This window comes from Heloderma suspectum, chromosome 2 (genome assembly GCF_057233095.1).
Source record: "Heloderma suspectum isolate Gila_16-S chromosome 2, 16-S_ref, whole genome shotgun sequence".
NCBI lineage: Eukaryota > Metazoa > Chordata > Lepidosauria > Squamata > Helodermatidae > Heloderma > Heloderma suspectum.
In genome coordinates this window covers 130189857-130206682 of record NC_139459.1, presented here as the reverse complement: position 1 = coordinate 130206682, position 16826 = coordinate 130189857, and positions in this window count along the sequence as shown.

The window sequence follows — 16826 nt, the reverse complement described above, 5'->3', positions numbered from 1 at the left end:
CATCTGGGGGAAAACCCCATGGGGTGCCTCCCCAGTGTGCCCGCAGAGGGGGACCCCTGGCGTCAATTGGCATTCCATGCAGTCAAACTGCGTGGAACGTCCTGTGGCCGCGACTTGTCCGGACACATGCAGTACCAAGCAGAAAATTCAATGGCCAGAAAGAGATTCAGAACTGATCTCCCCACTCTTACCCCCACACTTCCTCACACTGGGCACCCCGGAGGAGCCCACCGCCGGGGCACCTGGGCCGCTGCTCCCCACTCTGCCTCCTCCGCTAGATCCGGAGGGACCAGCCACGGCTGCCACACTGGTTCCTGAGGGACCTGCCACAGCCACCATGCTGGTTCCTGAGGGAGCAGCTCTGCCCACCCTGGAGGAGGTGCTCGCATGGGGGAGATCCCTCGCTCTTTGCAGTGCTGTGAGGAGAAGGTCTACAGTAAGCATTCCACTCAGACCTTGGGCGGCGGTTGCCCCCGCTCACACCACACAGTGCCCAGGTCTCCTACCCATCCACGAAGTCACACGCAAGGCTCGAGCTGCAGCGTGACCTCGGTCGCAGGACAGCATGGGCCTCCTTCACCGCCCTACCGGCATCCTCCCAAGAGGATGGGCCCCACTTTAGGGAGCTTTTCCACCCCAGGGGGCGTTTGGATTGTGGGTGGAGCCTGAGTGTTCTGCCACAGCCCAAAAGAACCCCTGACAGGTCCACTGTGTGGGTGCCTCACCCCTCTCAATGTAAAACGGGGGATTCCACCCAGATGAGGCCTGGGTCTACCGGAGGGCAGAGACCACGAGACATCCCACCCTCAGTTCCACTGTCACAGCTGCGGTTGGGCGGTGGTTGTTGGCAAGAGCTTTTAGCCCCTGTGTCAAGGCACCCCTTGAAAGGGCAGACCACATAGCATGCCCTAAGGCATCCAACCACCAGTCTCTCTCTAAATACAGGGGGCCTTGGTCTCAGCCCAGTCCACCCCCCCATGGGGGGGGCATCACCCCACCTTTCCCTTGAGGTGCCTGGGTGAGCACGTCCCCAGCCCTGTCATCATTAGAGCCTGGCCCACCCCCAGATTATCAATCAGTGAGATCACCACAGGCTGACCTGCACTGCACTGCTCAATCCATCTTGGCTGCCCGACGTGCACCCGCAGCTTGTGTAGCCTGCGGTAGTGGGGCGATTCCACTCCTTGGGGTGGTGGGCCCGAGTGCCGCCTGAGTGCCTCGAAGGAGCGGGCCTTCAAGGCTTTCAACTTAGTCCTGGCCTGCAGGGGGGAGCGAGGGAACCCCACCTGCGAGAGTCCCCTTGTCACCGCCCTGTAGACTGCCTCATTCACGCAGGTTGAGCTGCGCATCACATGCGCCGCGCGGCTGACCTGCAGGAGCAGCTGGAGCATGAGCTCCACCTCGCTGTCCTGCCAGTAGGCCAGACTGCGTGACGCCATTTTTCGAGGCAGCCCACGGACACCAGGGTTCCTCTCCAGAGACCATAGAGTACCTCACTGGCCCTGTTTCAGTGCAGCGCCACCTGTCTATGGAGCTTCAAATAAATGCTTCTTCGAGTCTTCGAAGATCCTTAAAGAAAGGTGAGACTTACCACCGCGCCCCCCACGCAAAGAAGGATGGAAGACAACCTTTGTGTGATTCAAAGAGTTTTATTAAGAGAAATAACAGCAACAGAAGCTCATCTTGAGCAATGTAGAGCAAGCGGAGAGACAGTAGGGATGCGATCAACACCCCTGCCCACCCATGAACATACGCCCTGGGGATCGCAAGAAATAGATACACATCACAATTGTCCTTGGTTCTCCCACATGTACTTGCAAAGAGCCTGCTGAACCAACTCCCCCTGTTCCTTGTGCACATTGTCGTCATTCACATAGGGAAGCCCTAATGTGTCCAACACGATACGGTTGCCTTCCCCCAATGCATCTGTCAGAGCCTCCCCGTTGGTCTTGCAGATGTTGTGGAGGATGACACATGCAGAAATCACCGAGGGAATGTTTTCCTTGGCCACCTCCAGTCTCCCAGCGAGATATCGCCACCTGCTCTTCAGCCTCCCGAAAGTGTGCTCAACTATGTTTCGGGCTCTGCTGAGGCAGATGTTGAAGTGAGCCTCCTGTGGGGAGAGGTTTCCCCTGAAGGGCTTCAGCCAGTGTCACACGGGGTAAGCACCGTCAGCAAGTATCAGTGGGGGAACCAGCATGGCACCCACTCTCCACGTTGGGTTACCAGGAACAAATGCCCCAGCATCCATGGCCTTGCAGGGCGCAGAGTTCCTGAAGACATAAGCATCATGATTTCTGTCACTCCATCCTATCTCCACATTGATGAAATGTCTGGCATGGTCTGTCATGCCCTGCAGAAGCATGGAGTAGTACTGCTTCCGATTAATAAATTCCCCGCCCTGTCTGATTGGGGAGACTATGGACAAATGCGTCCCATCGCAAGCCGCGAAGGCTCCCAGGAAGCCCAATTGGGAGAAGCTGAGCAGTTGCTGGAAAGGGGGGGGGAGTTTGTAGGGAGCAGTGAAAGGATGACAGGCAGCCTGTCGCCAAGTCAATGATCCTCCCCGCTCGTGGCCTGCCCCATCTCTGTGCACACTTGCCCGGACAAGCCCGGCCAAAGACAAAGTGCCCCGCAGGACCCCCCATGCTCGCCTACCCGGCCCGGGGATGCAGTAGCACACACACACACATGCACACACACAGACATCTGGGGGCGCACCCATGATCATTCCAGTACTATCCTCCGCAAATTATCAACACGGAGCATATCGTGACTGAAGCAGTCCTGGAAAGCCTAGTTCGGGACAGCGGCGAACTGCGGAACATCGCTTCTTTGAAGATTCGATTCTTCGAAGATTCCAACTCCACCTCCAAAAGACGTATTCCCCCCACCCCCAAGACCCATGCTGACCGCATCCATGTTGCCCGGGCACACCATTCTCCATAGTAGAACATGTTCCAGAGCGAGGCACGCCTCCACAAAATTTTCCCCGACAGTAGATTTCCCTACGCTGAACTGCTCCACCGCAGACTTGTAGAATGAGGGATTTGCGAGCTTCCAAATTGCGATGGCCACCCTCTTTTCCACTGGTATCGCTGCGCGCATCTGGGTGGAATGTCTCCTCAGTAATGGGGACACCTCAGCCATGACTTGGAAAAAGGTTTGACGAGACATCCTGAAATGCTCAATCCATCTCTCATCATTCCAGACCTTCAGAACAAGCCTCTCCCACCAGTCAGTCCTGGCTGCTCGGACATACCCAGTACCTCTGGAAAACGTGAGAGATGGGGAGGAAATGTGTGTTCTGAGCGAGGGTGAGCATGTTTCGATGCATCCTTGAAGCAAGGTTCAGACGGTGCTGACGGTACCACCGCAGGATCTGGACCCGGGACCTCCTGCGCTGGGATGCAAGATGGTCAAGAGCTTATCAGTGCCTTGAGAGTGCACATTAGGGCATTCATGGAGACAAAAAGCAGCCAGTAATATGTCGCCATTTCTCGAGGCATGTCTTCTGGCAGAATTGTGCTCTGAAGAGGGATACAATATGCCTGGAAGGTGTGTGAAGAAAATCAAGGGAGGGGGAGCGACGCAGGCGCAGTGAGGTTTTGCCTTGAGCGAGTGCAGAAAGACGCAGAGAGAGGGGGAGGAGGAGGCGTGTGTTTGCTAAGGCAGGAGGAGTTGCTGCTCAGCCAATGACGGGCGTCTTGCCGGAAAGCAGCTAAACAGCACGGCGGCAGAGTGTGAACCAGCATAGCACATTCGAGGAAGCACTGGAACCGGGGAAGACGGGTGAGTGTGGATAATCACGTTTTAATGCGGGTGCGTTTAAGCCGGCAGGAGCCCAACTTGGTTGCGGTGGCGGGCGCAATGTAGATCAGGCCTTAGAGTAAAAATAAAAACTAAGCCTCAGCTACATGCTGCCTAATTAATATAACTTGTAGCTTGACCCTTATAACACATTTGTTGTTGTTGTTTGGTCGTTCAGTCATGTCCGACTTTTCGTGACCCCATGGACCATAGCACACCAGGCCTTCCTGTCCTCCGCTCTCTCCCGGAGCGTGCTCAGGTCCATATTCATTGCATCGGTGATACTATCTAGCCATCTCATCCTCTGCCGTCCCCTTTTCCTTTTGCCTTCAATCTTTCCCAGCATCAGGGTCTTTTCCAGAGAGTTTTCTCTTCGCATTAGGTGGCCAAAATATTGGAGCTTCAGCTTCAGTATCTGTCCTTCCAATGAGCACTCAGGGTTGATTTCCTTTAGGATTGACTGATTTGACCACCTTGCAGTCCAGGGGACTTGTAAGAGTCTTCTCCAGCACCACAGTTCGAAGGCATCAATTCTTCGGCACTCGGCCTTGCTTATAATCCAGCTGTCACAGCCATACATTACTACTGGGAAAACCATAGCTTTGATTAGACGGACCTTGGTCGGCAAGGTGATGTCTCTGCTTCTTACTATGCTGTCTAGGTTTGCCATAGCTTTCCTCCCAAGGAGCAAGCGTCTTTTAATTTCATGGCTACAGTCACCGCCTGTGGTGATCTTGGAGCCCAAGAAAATAAAATCTGTCACTGCTTCCATTTCTTCCCCTTCTATATGCCAGGAAGTGATGGGGCCAGATGCCATGATCTTCGTTTTTTAATGTTGAGTTTCAAACCAGCTTTTGCACTCTCCACTTTCACCCTCAACAAGAGGCTCTTTAGATCCTCTTCACTTTCTGCCATTAGGGTGGTATCGTCTGCATATCTGAGGTTGTTGATAATTCTCCCGGCAATCTTAATTCCGACCTGTGATTCATCCAACCCAGCGTTTCTCATGATGTACTCTGCATATAAATTAAATAAGCAGGGCGACAATATACAGCCTTGTCATACTCCTTTCCCAATTTTGAACCAATTGGTTGTTCCATGTCCGGTTCTTACTGTTGCTTCTTGACCCTCGTACAGGTTTCTCAGGAGACAGGTAAGGTGGTCTGGTACTCCCATCTCTTTAAGAATTTGCCACAGTTTGTTGTGATGCACACAATCAAAGGCTTTAGCGTAGTCAATGAAGCAGAAATAGACGTTTTTCTAGAATTCTCTTGCTTTCTCCATGATCCAGTGAATGTTGGCGATTTGATCTCTAGTTCCTCTGCGAAACCCAGCTTGTACTTCTGGTCGTTCTTGGTTCACATACTGCTGAAGCCTAGCTTGTAGGATTTTGAGCATAACCTTGCTGGCATGTGAAATGAGTGCAATTGTACGGTAGTGTGAACACTTTTTGGCATTGCAGCAGCTTCCTAAGGCCCACTTGACTTCACTCATGAGGATGTCCGGCTCAAGTTCAGTGACTGCACTCTCATGGCTATCAGGGACATTAAGATCTTTCCTGTATAGTTCCTCTGTGTATTCTATCCACCTCTTCTTAATCTCATCTGCTTCTGTGAGGTCCCTGCCTTCTTTGTCCTTTATCATGCCCGTCTGTGCACAAAATGTTCCCTTGATATCTCCGATTTTCTTGAAAAGATCTCTAGTCGTTCCCATTCTGTTGTTTTCCTCGATTTCTTTGCATTGTTCATTTAAGAAGGCCTTCTTGTCTCTCCTTGCTATTCTCTGGAACTCTGCATTCAGTTTGATATATCTTGCCCTTTCTCTCTTGCTTTTCGCTTCCTTTCTTTCCTCAGCTACTTGTAAAGCCCCATCAGACAGCCACTTTGCTTTCTTGCATTTCTTTTTCTTTGGGATGGATTGAGTTGCTGCCTCCTGAACAACGTTACAGACCTCTGTCCATAGTTCCTCAGGCACTCTGTCTATCAGGTCTAATCCCTTAAATCTATTCCTCACCTCCACTGTATATTCATAAGGGATATGATTGAGGTCATACCTGAATGGTTTAGTGGTTTTCCCTACGTTCTTCAATTTAAGCCAAAATTTGCAATAAGAAGCTCATGATCTGAGCCACAGTCAGCTCCAGGTCTTGTTTTTACTGACTGTATGGAGCTTGTCTATCTTTGGCTGCAAAGTACACAATCAATCTGATTTCGATATTGACCATCTGGTGATGTCCATGTGTAGAGTCGCCTCTTGTGCTGTTGGAAAAGAGTGTTTGCTATGATCCGTGTGTTCTCTTGGCAAAACTCTATTAGCCTTTGTCCTGCTTCGTTTTGTACACCAAGGTCATCCTTGCCTGTTATCCTGGTTATTTCTTGACTTCCTACTTTAGCATTCCAATCCCCTATGATGAAAAAGACATCTTTTTTTGGTGTTAGTTCTAGAAGGTGTTGTAGGTCTTCATAGAACCGATCAACCTCAGCTTCTTCGGCCTCAGTGGTTGGGGCATAGACTTGGATTACTGTGATGTTGAATGGTTTGCCTTGTTTTTGAGATTGTACCCCAGTACTGCTTTTTTTATTGACTATGAGTGCTACTCCATTTCTTCTAAGGGATTCTTGCCCACAGTAGTAGATATGATGGTCACCTGAATTAAATTTGCCCATGCCTATCCATTTTAGTTCGCTGATTCCCAAGGTGTCGATGTTCAATCTTGCCATCTCATGTTTGACCACCTCCAGCTTACCTTGATTTATCCAGGTTCCTAAACAATATTGTTCTATGTTAGATGTTACAGCATCGGATTTTCTTTTCACCACCAGACACATCCACAGCTGAGTGTCCTTTTGGCTTTGGCCCAGCCGCTTCACTCTTTCTGGCACTACTTGGAAATACCCTCTGCTCTTCCCCAGTAGTATATTGGACACCTTCTGACCTGAGGGGCTCATCTTCCGGCGTCATCTCTTTTAGCCTTGTGATACGTTCCATGGGGTTTTCTTGGCAAGAATACTGGTGTGGGTTGCCATTTCCTTCTCCAGTGGACCACATTTGTCAGAACTCTCCGCCATGATCTGTCCGTCTTGGGTGGCCCTCCACGGCATAGCTTATGGCTTCACTGAGTTACGCAAGCCCCTTTGCCACAACAAGGCAGTGATCCATGAAGGGGCTAACACATTTACTTGGGGGTAAGTCTCTTGAACTCAGTTGAACTTACTTCTGGGTAGACATGTATAGGATTACACCATAAATGTCCCAATTTTTCAGACTTTAAAAAAGCATTTGGGGCATTTTCAATGTCATATGAACCAAATGAAAGCTTCCCAGATAGTGTGGCAGTAAAGAGGTCCCTGAATCTCAGAGAAATAAGATTTCTTGTTTTGGTGCTTTTCTAGTAAGCAAGACATTGTGGGCTATGTCTATACTGAATATTCACATTCTAACATCTTAACCCAGGGGTAGGCAATCCTTTTGGGCTGTGGTCACATTTGTTAATTTGATAAACTGTCCTGGGAATCACCACAAAATGGCTGCCATGGGAGGCATGGCAAAGGACAAATAACCTGCCCCAAAGGCTTCATACAAGGCAGAAGTGGGGTTAGATCCCCAACACACCAGAAAGTCCTTTAAATGCACAATTTTCAGCACCGACAGAAACCTATTCACAGTAATCCTAGCTGCTGGTAAAAAAAAAAAAAGTCTTTTTTTTAAGTGAGAGGGATCAAGGTGCCTTGGCAGGTGCCAAGAAAAGTGTCTGGGGTGCATTGGTGCGCCTACCCCTCCCTTAACCATTTCAGGGTAGATACAATAAATTCTCCTGTTTTGGTAGGGGTATTTTTCTAGAAATGAGAATGACTCAGATTTCAGAGTTCTGGAAGTACTCCTAATGATTTTGATGCTCTCGTTGGATAATATCACTCCACATGATGCGAGATCACATCACTCCAGTGCTGAAGGAGTTGCACTGGTTACCAGTTGTTTTCCAGGCCAAATTCAAGGTGTTGGTTTTGACCTTTAAAACCCTATATGGTTCCGGCCCAGCCTATCTTAAGGAGCGCCTCCAGCAGCACCAGACAGGCCGCTTAACAAGATCAGCCTCGGATGGCCTTCTCTCTGTCCCATCAGCCAGGACAGCTGGACTGGTGGGGACGAGGGAGAGGGCCTTTTCTGTGGTGGCTCCCACTCTGTGGAACTCCCTCCCTAGGGAACTCTGTCATGCCCCCTCTTTAATGAGCTTCCATCGTGCATTAAAAACGCTGTTGTTCAGGCAGGCATTTGGGGTGGGTTAGGGTATTTTAGAAAATGTTTTTATTGTAGAATTTTATTGTTTTAAACTGTTTTTATTGTATGTTGTACATCGCCCAGAGTGGCTGGGTGACCAGCCAGATGGGCGATTAATAAATTTAATAATAATAATAATAATAATAATAATAATAATAATATATGAGTGTATGAAGTTGCCTTCTGCAGAGACAGAGCATTCGTCCATCTAGCCCAGCATTGGGTTCTCTGATTGGCAGCATCCCTCCAAGTTCTTGGATCCCCATAATTGAAGATATGCCATGGAATGAGCTGTTCTTCTCCCCATCCCTGTTGACTGAGTCAGTCCTGAGCATTTACACTTGTATAATAGTTTCCTCACTAAGAACGTTTTCAGCACCACCTTAAAATCAAATAACCATACAGTGATGCAACTACGTAAATAAGACCCTGGATTTAATGGTTTTATGGGGGGCCTCTTTAGATAGTATTATTTCAGTTGTGAAGCACACAACTAAGATTTCTTTTCTCCCCATCCCAACTATGAGCTTTTCTACACCAGGCTGTTAATTGTCTGTTAATCTGTGGTATCTACTTTTGGTTTTGTTGCAGAATTGAGATCTGAGCACAATATGAGGAATGTTTCCTTTCCTGCGTTTCCACTATATAACCTCTAGGTGGCACTGTGGTATAGTAGAATAGCTCAAATACACCAGAGAGAATTGCACTTTCTTTTGTGTTCACAATTAAATGCCGCATTTTACCTGCTCTGAAAAAAACTCACCAAAAGTGCTGGTTAGACACAGAAGTGAAATGGGAGGGTCACGGTGTCATCAAAAGAACCTGTAAACAACCATGACTAGGGAATGATGAGCACACGATTAATGCTTCATGTAGAAAAGTCCTACTATCCCATGCTTTACCACTGCTTCTACATTCTTGATATGTTAGAACAACAACAAAACTGTTTGCCAACCCTGATAAACAACAAACAAACAGCATGTACAGTTCTGCATTTTAAACTCATTTAAATCATAGCACCATCATGCATATAGGAATAAAATGGAGTTTGTTTCTGCTGCCCTGATGCCCTCCTCACCTACAGCTCCCTTGGTGGTCATTTGGGTTGTGGGTAGCGATGTACGGATTTTGTAAAATCCATTCTGTCTGTGTTCCATGGATTGCCAGGTGCCTTTGTTCCGTCATTCACTCATTGATAAAATCAGTTTTTTCCTCAATTCCCTGAAGTTGCGCAAATTCACATTTGCGAAAGTGTGTAGATCTCCCCCAAATATGCAAATTCCCCCTGAAATGCATAGCCTATGGGGGAAATACACATTTTTGGCTGGTGTTTTTTTTTAATTTTACTTATTTTTCTATTACTAAATTTATGTAAAATTCTGGAAAGCGCCAAAACTGGTCCTCAAGTCCACGAAATCCGTGCAACTTGGGAAAAGCAGGCTCACTGCAGAATCTGTGGGTTGGATTCATAGAAATCTGCACTTGTTTGATTCCTTTGCAGATTTCTCCAGCTTCCCCAGTTGGGGGGGCCCTAGACTTCGGCCCAAGGTCCAGCTGTAACTGCACCACTGTACATATAACACATTGGCCCTGCTGGCTGGGGCATATGGGAGTTATAGTCCAAAACTTTTGGAGGGCACCAGGTTGGGGGAAGGCTGGGTCCTAATCTAATGAAGCTCATCACCTGAATGTTTGAGAAAATGTGTAGCCTACTTCTTTGAGGAGGTGTTCATTCTAGGTGACTTGTCATATTTGGTTTCATAATGCAAGAATTGTTTAAATCTCCCCTTGTTCAGAATGATGCAAGCTGCATAGTTTTCCCCAGCCCTGGTCTGGCTGCTCATCTCTCTCTTTCTCCGAGCAATATTGATCCTCTGTTGGAAGATCTAAGGCTGCCAGATTTTTGAGCATCGTCTCTCTCTCTTGTGATAATAGGTGGGAAGCCAACTTTGCTGTGTGATCACTGGCTCTGCAGTGGTCGTCGTCCATCTTTTTTGGCATTTCACATCCATGACATAACATAAAATAAATAAACCAACTGTATCCAATAGGTTTTCCCTTAAGCAGGCCGGAGGGTTCAGTAGCGTTCCAAAGACAGATCTCTGTGTTTGGGATGATCTTATCTTTGCTACATAATTTTGCATTCAGCTATGAAATTAAATTTCAGGAAAGTGATTCAGTTTTGAATCATTCTGTTTAAGCTGGCAAAAGAACAGGAAAGTTCTTCCATGAGCCCATACTATTTTTGGTCTGATATCCATTGGAAGGGATGTAAATACCTACCTACGCCTAATGAACAAGAACAAAAATGCAGACAATTTGGAGGCTTGGATTTCTTTTTTCTTTCTAGCAATGTTTGTTTCCGGCAAAAGCCAGAAAAAAATTCTCAGGTGAAATGTATTTTCCCTCTGTTCTCAAATCAGGGGTCGGGATTATTTGGGACACCCTGCTCTGCTCCTTCACAGAGGTGCCAATGGAGGCTTTTGAAAAGTCTAATTGCCATTCTGGAGGGCATTTGGGGGGATCACTCCTGGGGAGGGAAAGGGCTAAATCTCCCTCCTCCCCAAGTACTGCAGACCCCCCTCAAAAACTCCCCTATGCCTGATTACGATGCGAGAGGGTATTTTCAGGGTGTGGGGAATGCGTTTGCAACTCTCTGTGTGTATGCATGTGTGTGTATATGTGATGTGAGAAAATGGTCTCTTGGGCACTCGTTTTAGGATCTTGTCACCTTGTCAGACACTGGAAAAGGATAGCTGACTTATTGCAAAAGGTATGAAAGCAGGCAGAAAGGGTCTTCTGACTTAGCATTTTTTCCCTTTATAATCTCATGGATCTAGAAGAGAGAAATAAAGCTTCTCTTCTAGGATTTCTTGGTGCACGGGTACTGAAAAATCAAGAAGGCAGCATATTGGTGGTGGCGGTGGTGGGGAAACAACGAGCTGCAAATTAACAAACATTTCCCAATTGCCACTTTAATTTTCCATATTCTCCACAACTCTGTTTTAAATATTATTCTCTGTGCGTCTAACCAACAAAGACTGGCATCTTAAAGTCTAACACATTTATCACGGCATGAGCTTTTGTGGACTAGAGTCCACTCCATCAGGTGCACTGGAATATTTAACCTAATATCTAATGTGTCCATTTCTGTGAAATATGCATTTCAATTTTGGCCGCCTGGCCCTGACAGTAGATGTGGAAAAAAGACAGCCGAAGTTGCCAAGGAACAAAAGTATAACAAAAATTGCTAAGGGAGTGGAATATTTCCCCCCAGTTTTAAACAGGGATGTAACAAGTGACTAGCGTGGAAAGTTTTTATGTCTTCTTTCCAGAGTAGAATTTCCAGAAGAGAATTTCAAGGTAACAACTAGTGAAATTCAGGAGACTTCTGGCTTAAAATTGACAAAAGGGAAGCACGTTTTTTTAACCAAACATAATGTACATCTACAACTCATTGACAGGAAAAATTGTGAAAGTGAGTAAACTGTGCATTTTAAAACTTTAAATTGTGCATTTAAAACGGTGCATTTTAAAATGGTGCATTTCTTAATATGTGCATGTAAAAAAATGTGCATTTTAAAAGAGTACACATTTTGCGAACGTGAACACAAGTTCAGGAATTTGTGAATATTTTTGTAGTACGTGTGCTCCTATTCATGTTCAGGATTGTGAACTGGGCATTTATGAGCAATTTGTGACCTGAAACAAAATTCTGGTACATTCTTAGATGGGAGGGTGGTGCTTCTAGAAAGGGTGGCCAGAACCGTTACTAACCTCAGCAAAGGAGGGGCAACTCCATCAAGCTGCCTCCTGTGAGGATTCGAAGTGCCATCAAACCAGCTATCTGTGTAAGAAATGTGTGGCAGAAGCATCCCTGATGTTCTCATCCAGACGTTAGCCTGGTGTGGACATAAAGATAAACAGTGATATTTCATTATATGTCCTCTCCACTAGGAGGGCCATGAGGAGGAGATCTGAAGCGTTTGCTTCTGATTTTAATTAACTGCAGTTTAGTGTTGTGTCTGAACCCTAAACTGGTTAACTGAAACAAACCAGCTCCATAAACTATGATTTGAAGTTGACTTGTTTCAACTAAGCATAGTTACGACTAACCACAGTTTGTCTGGTTTCTGACATAACAATTAACTGTGATTTGTCTAAAGCAAAAGTGAATGCTTCTGAATTCCTCCTCCCAGCTTTGTTGGAGGAGAAAGGGGGAGGAGTAGGGTATGAGAGCTCAAGGCTAGCTGTGGCTTGTTCCCATAATGATAAACCCTGGTTTATAGGTACATCAGGATGAGGCCGTTGAATCTGCACTGCACTTGGACTGGTGGGGATGGGTGCTTTGTGGAGGGCTTGCTCTTTGGCCTGCTGTCACCATGGAGGCATTGCTGAAGGGCAATGTGGTACTACCCTCCAAATAAGTAGGGATGGCGGAGAATGCTAGTGCATTCGGCCCCCCAAAATCCATGGCAGAACGAAGTCCCCCCACCCCACCACCCTGCGAAAGGCGTGCAAAATGGAGCACCTACCTGGTGTCGTTTGTGCTGCTTTGTGAATGACGGTTGCGTCTGAGGCCGCCATTCGCGTCACGATTTTTCCGTAGCCTATCACGGGTAACGCAGGGATGCCATTTGTGTCTCTGCGGAGGCCGTGATAGGCTACGTAAATATTTACATAGCCTATCACGGTGAAAAAAAGGGACGCAAATGGCGGCAGCTACGGCGGCCGCCATTTGCATCCCTGCACAGCCCAGCAGTGGCAGGATGTCGCTGCGAGTGGCCCCGGCTGGTGGCTCTGCAGAGTCACCACGGAGTGGAGCCAGCTGGTGAGGATTTCGGGGGGAGGGATGGAGCGCCTCCCCCCCACTGCAGATGTCACGAAACAAAACAGGTAAGTCGTTTCGTACATCCCTACAAATAAGACATCAGGCCGAGGGTAAAGGAGTCTGTTGGTTTAATCTAGGGTGGAAGATTTAAATGTGGAAGCCTCCCCTGCCTCCTCAAGACTGGAAACAGCTTTATTCAAAACATGTTTGAAAGCCACTTTGATTACCCAAATGGTGGGAAGGTGGAATATAAATCTGTTAAATCAAGCAATAAATAAATATTTTCAAAAGACAGGTCCTTGGGCACATGTCACCATGATGGCATACTGCCCCAGAAGAATGATCTTCTGTGGTTCAGCATCATGTTGCCTTGGTAATATATGGAAACCTGAATCATGTAGGACTGCCCTAATTGTGCTAGTATTTCTTACTTGAGCCAGCTTAAACTGGCATAGAAAGTAACAACATTTTTAGGACAATCCAATAAGGTCTCAGCCTCCATGTGTTACTGAGAAGAGATGTGGTGCTATCTTGGGTTTTTTTCCAGTGGTCCCCCCCCCCATTCCGCTAAGGTATTGCTCAAATCGGACTTCAGGAATCTAGTGTTCAACTTTCGAGGGAGAGAGAGCATACTGAAGATGAGCAATGTGTAAGAAAATATGACTTTGTAGAGGAAGCACACTTCTTCCACACTTCTAGTTTTGGGCCGACCAAAAACATTTTGCTGCCTGACGTGAAGGACAAAATGGTGCCCCTTCCACTCCCCGTACAGAAGCTGACAGGTCTGGTGATGGGACAGCACCCTTCACCTCACCAGAGGGGAGCAGGGGAGTCCGAAATGTACAGCTCTATCATCCAATGGAGAGGAATGGCCAGGGAGCTGCCACTGCTGCCCCTCCATACCAACATCCATCTGCCACCTCAGGTAAGTGCCTCACTCTGCCTAATGGTAGGGCCCACCCTGCACACTTCCTTCAGAAATAGGAAGCTTCCAGAAACTGGTCAAGTTCTGAGTGAAGAATCAGACTGTAGAAACAATGTTGCTTTCTTAAATTTTTTTTTTTTTAAATCTTCATTTTGCAATGATATTACTCAAGGTCTCCATCACTCGACATTTCTGAGTCTTATTGTTAAATCTGCTGCTGCTTGAACATTAGAGTTGAGGAACAAGTTTATGCTTTCAAGAAAAGTTAATGCATAAAGTGTTGGCTTCTATCTATTGTTTAAAAAAAATCTCATTCTGTATCCCACTCTTTTTAAAACCTCTTCCCAACACAAAGCTTCTTACCTTGAAAGACGCCTACTGTTAAGCTTATAACTGTTAATGGTTTGCAGATATAGAGCTAGCAACACATTCTGTTCATTCACAAATTGAGAATATGGTTGTACAATACTCATGCGAGGGGCTGGATACAGTTGGCGGCATGCAGGGGAGGTCTATAATGTAGCCAGACATTTTGTGGTATCGGGTGGTGTAAGAGTACACTAGAAGGGCGGGGAGAGCGGCAGCAAAAGGGGAAAACGTCAGGGAAAAGTGTCATAAACCAAAGCTCTTCATAGATTCAATGAATGTGATTTATTAAACAGTTTTAAGAAAATTTCCTTTTATACCTGCCAAGTACCTACATATATTGGGACAAGCAGAGTCTGTACAAAAGGGATGGACGCCACTTAAACCAGAATGGAACCAGACTGCTCTCATGGTTTGGTTCAAAAGTTGCTCTGCCACCTTTTTTGATGAAAAACAGTGGCAGAGCAACTTTTAAACCAAACCATGGGAGAAAGCAGACAGGAGCTGGAATGAGGTTGAATCATCCCTAAGGGATGAAGGATTGCCCTAATGGGGATGGGGTGGAAACAGGCCATGAGAACACAATAAAACATGATAGCCAGTCAAAGAGGCCAAAGGGCCACAGAAAATGCACATGCCAGAGACATTTGGAGAGGGACACCATGTATAGGTGTTTTTATGCTAATGCTAGAAGCCTCTGAGCCAAGATGGGACAGATGGAGTGCTTGATTTTAAAGGAGAACATAGACCTGTGGGAGAACAGTGGGATAGGGTAATATCTGTGTACAAACTCTAGAAAGGATAGGGAAGGGTGTGCTGGGGCTGGTGTCACTCTGTACATCAAAGAGAACATAGTGTCGAACAAACTAGAACCCTTCAAAGGGGCAGACTCCGCCAAAGAATCACCCTGGTGGGGACAATGCCAGGCCCCAAAAGTAATTTAGTATAGGAAGCATGCTATTGTACCCCTGACCAAAATGTTCAGGGTGGTCTTGAGGTGGACAACGTCTCCTTCTCCATCAGGGAGGCATTCAAATGAGTAGTAATGTGTGACTTCAATTACCCTCTCACAGACTGGATAAATGTGACAAAGAGGTAAACTTTTCTAGATACCATAAAGGACTGCCTAGAACAGTTGGTCATAAAACTGTCTAGAGTGGAGGTAACGATGTGCGTACAAGTAAAACTAGATCTTGTCAAACTTCTCCAAATTCCACCTTGAAGCTCATTCTATCTCAGGTCTGTATCAGATTGCAAGCTTTGTTTTTCTCTTTTCACATGGAAATGTGAGCATATTACGTGCATATTTCCCCAAATCTTTGAAATGTACACATTCTTCTCCCATTGATTAAAGCATGTTTGTGCACATCTTTCAAAAGTATGATATTTTCATATGCATTTCAAATGTACTCATGTTGTTGAATGCATTCTTTTGGTCCACAAATCAAATTGTAAGCACAGAAATATATAGATGTCAATCGTTGATTGTGTTTGAGTCCATGTTTGATCTGGGAGGTGGGAACTTGGTAAATCCTGATCAAAAGCCAATTTCTCATACATCCCTACCGTCAACTTATTCCTAAGTGGTGCGCAGGACCTAGTGAGAGATAAGAGTGTTGTTGAACTGAATGGAAACAGTGACAACAGTGCTATCAAACTGAATTTATATGTAAGTGGGAAATTGACAAGGAAGTCCAACACACTCACATCTGACTTCAAAAGAGGAAACTCCTAAAAAAAATTAGGGGACTGGTAAAAAGCAAATTGAAAGGGAAGGTCAAGAGGGTCAAATCTCTCCAGACGTCTTGGAGATTGCTTAAGATCACAATAATAGAAGCTCCGCTAGAATGTATACTGCAGGTCAGGAAAGGTAGCACCAAGTCCAGGAGGTCACCAGCATGGTTAATGAGCAGTGTCAAGCTATTAGAGATAAGAAGATTTCCTTTGGGAAATGGAACTTTTGAACAAATGAAGAGAAAAAGAACAGAAACTTGGATAAAGGAAATGCAAGCAGACAATAAGGGATGCAAAAAAGCATTTTGAAAAGCATATCACTAAAAATGTTAAGACCAACAATTAAAAAAACTCTTTAAATACATCAGAAGCAGGAAACCGGCTAGGCAGGCAGTTGGACCATTGGATGCCAAGGGAATTAACAGACTTGTTGTGTTTGTTTTCACTGCAGAACATGTAGGACAGTAACCTATACCTGAGGGCATGTCTACATCAGCCTAAAATCCTGCGTTTAAAATGGGGCTTTCTGCTTCCGTTTTAAATGCAGGATCACAATGACCCCCCTTTTCACGTGCTTCCTTTTCCCCCACCCCCTTCCCCCTCCTTCTCCCCATATCTGAGTCTTCTGTTATCTTTCTTTGATCTCACTCCTCTTCTTGCTGCTTTTACTCTTTTCATGGAGGAAACTGAAGTGGAACACAACGGAATAATTTGAGAGCTTATTATGTGCGATCTATTTAAAAACAGAACAAAGGACATTTAGTGCAGGAGATGCCCTGGAAGGTCATGCTGACATGTAAATTGCCTGCAAATGTCCGTGAAGGAGCAATCTCAATTGCAGGATAAAAGCTCTGTGTGAAGGAGCCCTGAACTGACATTTTC